This window comes from Macaca mulatta, chromosome 4 (assembly GCF_049350105.2).
Source record: "Macaca mulatta isolate MMU2019108-1 chromosome 4, T2T-MMU8v2.0, whole genome shotgun sequence".
NCBI lineage: Eukaryota > Metazoa > Chordata > Mammalia > Primates > Cercopithecidae > Macaca > Macaca mulatta.
Genome location: NC_133409.1, coordinates 48,190,298 through 48,199,784, shown reverse-complemented (window position 1 = coordinate 48,199,784; position 9,487 = coordinate 48,190,298). Strand labels below are relative to the sequence as shown.

The window sequence follows — 9,487 nt, the reverse complement described above, 5'->3', positions numbered from 1 at the left end:
ACAAATAATTGACTTTCTTATGCTGTTATACTAACCAGAAACACTGGGAGCAGCCTCATCTATATAAGTGGACTTTTCAAGTAGCTGAATATTTTGAGTACAAAATGTTTTAAAATGAGTTTAATTTTCTCCTGTGCAAATCTTTCTAAACAGATCATGGATTTCTTCTTCCTTTTATACAAGGTGTATTGCTATGACACAGTAGTCTCTCTGTTGTTTGGGTTTATGAAGCACGTGGATGATCACGTGGGACTATTTCAGCGATGGCTCTGTTGTTACCCCAGTAACAGCTAGGTAAACCCACCCTGCTTTGCATCTGCATAATTTTGTTATCTTCTTCTTTGCTGAGAGCAGCCTCCTCTGGATGAGAAATAATATCCTCTACTAGCACATTTTCTCTTCGATGCTTCCAACTTGCTACCTTATTTTACATACAATTTCTAGCTCAGGGCCTAAATCACTGCACAAACTTAGTGACAACTATTTGACTTTTTTTGCTTTGCTACCCTAAACTCAAGGTTCAAACCTATATAAAAGAGGGTCAGCTCAACCAGATCTCACATCAATAGATAAATTGGGAGTGGGTCAAGTCACAATTCTCAGGAATTCTAAAAGTTTAAGGACTTAGGTACTAATGAAAGACTTCATTGGTGAAATTCAAGAAAAATACATTTTTTTCCCAAAGTGTTTTATGGCTGACAATGAGAAACAACTCTTCTCCTTTCTGACCATATAGTATACCAAATTTGTGTGGCCTATGTTTAAACCAAAATCACTATTCTCAAAATCACTATTCAACTGCTTGCCCATATACTCCTATTTCTTTAACATTGGAAAATGATTTTTTACCCTAAGAAACCACTGCAAGAGTTTGGGAGGAATTTGGACTTTGATAAGCTCTCTCTGTTATTTTTCTCTTTCATGCTTCCCTCTCTTCCTGCTCCCTTTCTCTGTCCCTGCTAGATTGTTAGGAGTTTCTATTTCAGAATCTTATGATTGAAAGGGAATCCCCTAGTTGCTTGAATGAGGAAGTGGAGGCTAAGAGAGGGGACTCAGGTCTCCCACTAGCTCAGGGTCAGGACTAGCACCTGTACTCTGGGCTGACAGAGCCACCCAGCTTCTGCCTAAAAACCCTGGATCCTCATGCCCCCTCCACAGGCCCTGAGCACAGGCATCCTCTGTGGTCAAAGATGCTGGCTTTTGTGTTTGCCTTTCCCTTCATCTTTTCACACATTTCCCCTTCAATTTGTATCCTATTCCTAGTTGCCCTAGTGTGCCCATGTCAGTCTGGTCCAAGTTTTGGATCTCTCTGTTTTACTCCCCCTCCAGACCTTCCTATATTATCTCCATTCTATGCTTTGTCAGGATAAATCAGTTTGATCACTAAGCTAGCTGTCACTATGTAAGGCAATCTAATAAATTAATCTTTCATAAGAAGTTAATGACTGATTAAGAGCTTAGGATAAGAAGAGCCTACCACTTGTAGTTAGCTTGTAAGGAAAGATTTCTACAGAGGCAAATCCTTAACCCCAAGCAGTGACTGTTAAGTGGAGGAATTTCAGTTCTAACCACTTTTGGAGCTGGGGGAGGGTGATGGAAGAAAGTAGGATGGAGGATGATGTTAATGCGGTGCTCTTAAATTGCTAACATTGTATAATAAGCCTACATTTCCCTATATCTAAGGTGGCAGTTTAGGCATTAGTAATCCTGGACAGAGTCTTACTGGCTGTTCCTTTATCTGATATTTGTTCATCTTTAAGAAGGTTATCTGTGAAACATCATTGAGCTTCCTCAGAATAAAGGCCTGACTGGGCATTCCTTGAGCATTTTCTAGAATATAACACGTATTTCACAGCAGATTGAACTGATGAAATATGCAGTATCCTTCCATAAACTATGGGCAGGATTGGTCCTAAGCTAAACTAGAAAACCATCAAAGTTTGCTTGCATCTTGCTCATCCCCACAGCTGACCTCTCCTGCCCCTTGCGTCCTCTATGCATTCCTGTGTTCTGTGCTTACCATTCCCTCCTCCCCCTCCACCCTTCTCATCCTCAGGCCTGGATCATTCATGGGATCATTTCTTTCCTGACATATTTATTGCACAGAAGAAATCTGTTTAAAATAAGCTCCACATGAATATTTTTAAAGGAGAAAAAGAGACCAACTTGTCATGAAGGATCACGTGAAACCTGAAGAATGTGACAAACAGGGAAGAAGGGAGTTCTCAGCCAGCCAGCCTCCATTCAGTCTGAGGGACAAAGTGTAAAGGGATGCTTCTCAAACTTTAATGAGAAAAGTAGTCATTGGGGATCTTATTCACATGGAGTTTCCCAGGCCCTAATTTTGAGGATTCTGATTTTATAAATCTAGGGGGTAGCCCAGGTTTTTAATAGAGTATTTCAGGAGATATTGCTACAAGTGGTCTTTGGAATATATTCTGAGCAACTCTGGAGTACAGGGTGACATTTGGTTAGTTGGATGTCTGCATGCTCTGTCTGCCTTGTAAAACCCATGGGGATAAGCACTTTATCCTTCAATCCTAACAGATGTCATCTTGAATCACAGTATGGCTCTGGCTGATCGGTCCTTCATTACCACTATCTCCCTCCACTCCTGAGCCAAAGCATGTATAGTGGGATAAAACGACTTGTCTACATTAGAATGATTGGATTTGTATCCTATTGACAATTCAACAGATATGCAGACATTCCCTCCAAATTATTTTCTTCAACTAATTTTGGGGGACCTATGTATATATATATATATATTTTTTTTGAGACAGAGTCTCGCTCTGTTGCCCAGGCTGGAGTGCAGTGGCCGGAGCTCAGCTTACTGCAAGCTCCGCCTCCCGGGTTTACGCCATTCTCCTGCCTCAGCCTCCGGAGTAGCTGGAACTACAGGCGCCCGCCACCTGGCCCGGCTAGTTTTTTGTATTTTTTAGTAGAGACGGGGTTTCACCGTGTTAGCCAGGATGGTCTCGATCTCCTGACCTCGTGATCCGCCCATCTCAGCCTCCCAAAGTGCTGGGATTAGAGGCTTGAGCCACCGCTCCCGGCCCCTATGTATTCTTAACATCACAAGAATCATGACACTGCTTAATTTTCCGCCACATACTAACTAAAGCAGATAAGTAGGAAGCAAGAGATCCTTCAGAAAGGCAGTTCTAAGTCATTACTCTTTATTAAGACCTAAGGCTATCTTCTATTTATTCATTAGAATCCCATAGCAGGTAACCCTTTTAATGTCTTATTTATAGTACTATAAATTTATCTGAGAGACTGGCATGCCAGTTAATTCATTTTGCACAATTTTATGGGGGGAATTTATTACAATGATTTATATAGAATGTACAGGGAACTAGACACATCATCTTGACCAAATCCCTAGTTATAAAAAATAGGGAAACCAAAGCCAAAAGACTTAAGGGATATAGTGGATACTTTCCACCCCCTGGTTTGCAAGACTCCATTTTTTGGGGGGAACAGCTTTTTTTTTTTTTTTTTTTTTTTTTTCTTTTCCATGAGGACCTTTTCCTCTTCAGGCCTAGTCATGACCAATCAGATTACTCTACCCAAGCCCGGCAAGTGGTTCAGGTGCAATGACATGACTAAGGCTGCCTGAGCTATCTGGAAAGAAGGTCTTTTCCTGCTGGGTTGCTTATCTAGGAAGGAGATAATCTGGGAATGCTGCCACCAACCTGCAGAATGTTTGCCTGAAGGGCAAAATGAAGCACAGAGATAAGAACAGACATGGAGAAGGCCTTACGGGGTAATATAATTTGAGCCTCAGGATCTCACTATGTTGAAAGTTAGTCCTTGAATTATAGTTATGTGAATCAATGAAATCCATTTTTCCTTAAAGTCATTTGAGTTGCAGATTTACAGAAAGAGTCTTGATTAGTAACATGGACATGGCTGGTTCTGAAAGCTTCATGTAAAATGTCTCCTGGTACCCAGTTCTCCTGCCTGGATATATCAGGTTCCACGCTTTGTGGCAGGAGGTCTTGTGCTTTAGAATACATAAGTAACAACTGCTTTACATGTTAAAAATGCAGAGTCCTGGGCCCACAAAGATTCAGATTCCACGGAGCTGAGTGGTAAAGGCCCAAAACTTGCCTTTTATGAAGCTTTTCTGGAATTCTTACAGTGGCCTGAGAGGCCTTCTGTTCACTGGCTGTCTCATTTTATTCTAGCCACACCGTTACCATTGATGTCTGTAAAAATTCCAGGTATTGGAGCTGTACCTTGGCTGCTCCCTCTATCTGAAAAGCTCTGTCCTCCAGGTATCTCCAGGTATTTCCTTCAAGCCATGGCAGAAATCTCACGTTTCAACAAGTCTTACTCTGATGTTCCCATTTAATATAGCATCAGGACAACCCTCACCCCACCTATATCCTTTACCCTATTTTATGTTTTTCCCCAAAACATGTTACCTTTCAAAGTCCTATATAATTTATTACTTACATTTATTGTCTATCCCATTCTTCCTCCAAATCCTCTCCTCCCGCTGGAATGCAAGCTCTAAGAAAGCAGGGAACTTTCATTTGTTCACTGATGTATCTTAAGAATCTTCGGCACATAGCCGGCATTCAATAAATATTTTTTGAATGAAAGTAATTTCAGTTCAAAGTGATTTTCTGACAACACTATGAAAAATGCCATACAACCATGTAGCCATTAATTATTTTACTTTCTTAATGTCTGAAAATGCAGATTACCACATTTTCTTTCCCTTTGAACCTGAGAAGTGGTAAGAAGGATGCATGATGAAAAGAAAGCTCCTGCTTCCTTGCTGATGCTCCATATGGGTGCCAGGCTGGGGCAGCAGTGCCCCACCCAGCCTCACTTCCCATAGAGCTTCTTAGAGCTGCATGCCCAGTTTTCTACCAATGCTAGTTTTGTCTCTGGGGGCTTTCTGGGAAGAGTTTTTTGATTACTCTATTGCCCTTACATGCAAGCAACTGGACATTGACTAAATATGGATAGCATGTTTGGGATACAGACAGAAAATATGGGTTATAAAGGAGATTCACTTGGAGAAGAAAAGCCATGCAGCCTTTTGGAGAGAAATCCCCAATCAGAAGGCCGTTGGGACTGACCACAGGAATAAGCAACCACAATAGACAATGCTTTCTATAAGTCCTCTGTAGGTCAGGCTCTGGAGTGGATGGTGCTGATTTGCTCCAAATCTTTAGTGGCCCTCTCTCCACTCGGGAGGTTGAGGCGGGAGGATTGCTTGAGACTGAAAGGGAGAGGCTGCAGTGAGCCAAGATCATGCAACTGCACTCCAGCCTGGGTGATGGAGCAAGACCCTGTCACCAGAAAAAAAAAAAAAAAAGAAAAAAAAAGGATTCTTCCCAGCAGAGAGGATGTCACCTAGTTACGCATATTCATAATAGTTTTACTTTACTTCAACTCAATGCAGGTTATCTTCTTTCCATCGTCATGACTCTGAAACAAAGTAATTATTTAAAATTTGTCAAATTTTGACTAAAACTCTGTTCAGGGATCCTCTTTGAAGGTGGGATCAAATCATCAAAATAGATGTATATCTGCCTGGTTTTCCTTAAAAAATATTTTAACTAACGACTGGAGTATCTTAATATTCCCATTATTCTCTTTAGTCTTTTAAAGAGGTATTCAACTAACATTCATTCTAGTGAAGTAAAACACTGCCTGCTACTTGCCTTTGCTTAGTTTCTGGGAGCTTGGGCAGCTGCTGTTGTGTTTGTTGAAGGGAAACTGGATTCTTAAAGAAACTGCTTAATCTTCTCTATTAAGCAATTAAATAAAACGCTCTCTGGGAGTATGTAGCAGGTGGGTTTGAAAGTGAAAAAAATTTCAAAAATTACATTTTGTGCGTTAAATGGATGTTTAAAATGCAACGGCATACATTTAAAAGAAAATGATGATTGGGACAGTTTTTTAAATTAAAGCCTTCAAGTTGAAAAAGACTGGATATTGAAGAACCTATACAATGAAAGAAGAAGTTGCTTAAGTGGAAGTAGGCACTGAATTTAAATGAGATCAACCTAAGAGGAGGACGAAGTGAAACTTACGCCAAATTGTTCAGATTTTTCTCCTCTGAGAAAAAAAAATCGGTTAAAAAAATGTATCACCGCTTTATTTGGCAGAGTTGCCCTTCACGGCACTGTTGCCATAGCATAGGGACCTCAGAAATACACTGATTGTAGGCCAGAATGAACAACAAAACAAACCCGGAACCAGCGGCGCTATTCTCGCAGGCATTAAGGGGCTGCCCTTCCTTTGTAATGCATTCATTTTTAATGAAAAGGGAAGGGGATATTTTATATGTCCTGACATTTGGTCCCTTTCCGCGAAATTTGAAACTCGAGACACAAAACATTCCGCAGTTGTTGGTGAAGTACCTGCTTTAAAAGCAGAACCACAGTTATTGTCTTTGGCCCGGAATTCCTGAGACTCATTTCCACCCCTCCCACGGAGTCACCTGCTCAGGGGGAACCCCGGCCAGAAAGCCGGGTCGCACCAGGTCAAATCTTGCGCGTCTCTTGTTTACTCCGCCCCGGGCAGGGCGGCGGCGCGGCCGGGGGGTGGGGAGGACGGATGGGAACTGCGGCGCCCTGGGCGCTCGGCTTGGCTCCGCAGGGCGCGGGGACTGGGGCGCCCGGGAGGGGCTGCGCGCTGTCCCCGCTCGGCCGGGAGACCACCCGGAGGAGGCACTCCGGGCACCGGCCCGGCCCAGCAGTCACTGGTCGCGCTCGGGCACCGTGGCCGCCTGGGAACCTCCCCTGAGGGTGCACACCAGTCCACATAGGCAGGGTAACGGCCCGAGGGAGCCCCGGTGTCCCCCGGGTGTCGCCCGGCCTGGGAGGAAGCCCAGAGCTTCGGCACCCACTCGCCTGGGATTCTCCGCCCCCCGGCCCCGCTCTCCCAGGGCTGGGTGTGATTTCAACTCCGGTCCCTTCCGTGGAGAGGGAAGTGCACAGGCTGAAGGTGGCAGCTCGCCCCGAGGTTCCAGCGCGGCCCACCAGGAAACCGGCAGCTGCTCCTCGCGCCGCTGCCCACACCTATTTGAATTCCCCGGCGAGGGCGGGCCGCGGTCCCAGAGCTGGGGGCCCCGGGGGCACCCTGGTGAGTGACCCCAGAGAAGGCAATTCGGGCGTTTAGAGCACGTGAAAAGTTCGCGCGCCCGCAGGGGCAGGGAAAGTGCTAGTAAAACACTGCGAAGCTCCAGAAACGCAGCCAGGAGCCAGTCTGATTTTGCTTTTCTTTATCGGTAATTGTGAGTAGAGGCAGGGGCGAGGAGAGGCCAGGGTTCCGGAGTACTGGGACTAAATCTAAGGACACTACTAATTATACAATTCCGTTCGTCAGGAAGGCAGACGACGATTCTCTGGGAAATGGGGAAGGGGTGGGGACGGAGGAGGTTTCCACATCCTTAGAGAAAATTCTCAGGCTCCTAGAGATGCCCAAGTTTTTTTGCATGACAAGCAGACACCGACTCTCCGGGGAGTTCCCCGCTCCGACCGAGCGAGTGCGCGGCCGCGATCTCCCTGCCCGGAGCGGCAGCCGTGGGGCCGGGCCCTGCCCTCCCGACCGCCTCCCTCCCCCGTCCCCCGCGCGCCGCACATCCCTCTCTCGCTCGCTGGCTCCAGACTGGTTTTTCTGGTTCAGCCTCCCTCCCTGGGACGCGCTGGGGGATCCGATGACGTCGCTGGCTGAGTCTCTCCCTCTTCCTCCCTCCCTCCCTCCCTCCGCCTCTCCCCCCAGTCCGCCCTCGCCGCGCACTCCTCCTAGTAACTTCTGTTCGGGGAGGCGCTGCCAGGAATAACCCGGTGCGTCCACAGCCCGGGAGGGGAGGCGGCCGCTGCGGCTCCCGCACGCAGACAGCTGCGGCCCGGGCCTCGCGGCTCCCGCCTGAGTCCGGCGGCTCCTACCCCGGGCCCATCTCCGTACAGTGTCAGAAAAATAAATAAAGGCAAGAGGAGCCTGGGCTGGCGGTCGGGATCTCTTCCCTCCCTCCGCGCCCGCCCTCCCTCTGTCCTTAAGGAAATGCTACCAGACACCCCCCACCAGACACGCTCAGCCTTGGCGAGGAGCGGCCGCCGCGGCAGCAAGAACAAGGGCACCAGGGGGGTTTCCTCCCCCTCCTCCTCTCCCTCCTCCTCCTCCCCGTCCTCCTTCTCCTCCTCCTCAGCGGTGACTTTCCAGGTGAGCGGCCGCCGCGGCTGCGAGGATCCCCCTCGCCCGCTCGGGCTTGGGCCGCCGCGTCGCGACCTCCTCCCGCCCCTGTCACCCGGCGGCGGCCGGGAGCTGACAGCCGCCCGAGGGGCTCGCGGCCCGGAGGCGGGCGGCCGGCGGGAGGCGGGCTGGAGGTGAGGGGGTGGAGAGGAGGAGAGCAGGGCGCCGCCGAGCGCCGTCGCTCCCCGGAGGAGGGTCTCCGCACAAACATCTTCGGTGACTGTGGCACAAGTCTTTGCCAAGTTGTGTCTTGGACCTTGACGCTCCCCGGAGCCCAGAGCAACTTGGAGGGTCTCCCGGCTTGTTCACAGCGTTCCTCCACGTCTCGCCTCTGGGGTGCTGGGTGCAGCCTCGGGGTGCGCGGTGGGCGGACCGGCCACCGCGAGAGCGGAGCGGCGGGAATCTAGGTCCCTCCTCGGCTCGGTAAGTGGCCTGGGCGCTGGGTTTTTCCTGCCTCCTTCGGCGCTGGTAGCTTGTTTCACTTTATATTGGAATCGCCGCCGCCTAACTCCGTTCCCCGCTCCCCGGCGCGTGCCCCTAGCCCCTTCCCGGTGGCCGAAGGGTGAGGGTCGGAGGGGGCGGGGATGGGGGGAGACCGTGGGAGGGGTGTCGGGCGCGTGGGGAAATGCGGGGAATACCCTGGCCGCGGATCTATGCAGATGAGGAGAGGCTGCTTTGCGTAATGTCCTGGGGGGAGGGGGCCGCGCGGGAGCGCTGGAGGCAGGAATGTGCCTGCTTACTAATGAGCGACGTGCACCGGCGCGCACGGCCCGGCCACCGCTGCGGCTGCGGCGGCCGGCGGGGGCCCGTTGTCAGGTAGCGGGGGAGGGGGCCGCGGCGCGCGGCGCGGGCGGCCGGGCTGGCGGGCGGCGCGAGGCCCGGGCCGCCGGCCTGCGGCCGAGCGAGCGCAGCGAAGGCGCTGGCTCTGGGCATTTCAGTGACTCCCTTTACCTCCGAGGCAAGGAAGGAAAGAAGGAGAGAAGGAAGGAAACGAGGAAGGAGGGGACTGTCTCGATGGAAGGTTCAGGCGGAGGCGCCCTCGCCTTGCGGGTGCACCGGCCGCAGAGCGGCTCTGGCAGCTGCCGGCTGGACCCGCGCGCGTGGAGACGGGTGGGGGCGGTTTGCATGCGTGTTTGTCTGTGCGTCTGGCCGGGGATCGGGAAGGGACATGTGTGTTTGGGCTGTGCACTGTGGGGAGCTGGGTCTGCGCCTTTATGTCTGTTCCCTGAAGTGGGTGGAACGTTGGCCCGTTCCGGGAATGTTC

The 9,487-nt window shown here is 49.7% G+C and overlaps 1 protein-coding gene across 6 annotated transcripts in view; it reads left to right on the top strand.

Annotated features, from left to right (window-relative positions):
• The first annotated feature begins 7,768 nt into the window (after nt 1–7,768).
• Nucleotides 7,769–9,487, top strand: part of HIVEP2 (HIVEP zinc finger 2) — a 196,981-nt gene continuing 195,262 nt past the window's right edge. For 2 of the 6 annotated variants that reach the window (XM_077999481.1, XM_077999484.1), the window contains exon 1: nt 7,769–8,193. The gene's annotated coding sequence lies outside the window, so the exon portion shown is untranslated. Of the gene's footprint in view, nt 8,647–8,945; nt 9,334–9,487 lie in introns of those variants that run through there. The other 4 variants (XM_077999480.1, XM_077999483.1, XM_077999479.1 and 1 more) reach the window with 2 other exon arrangements.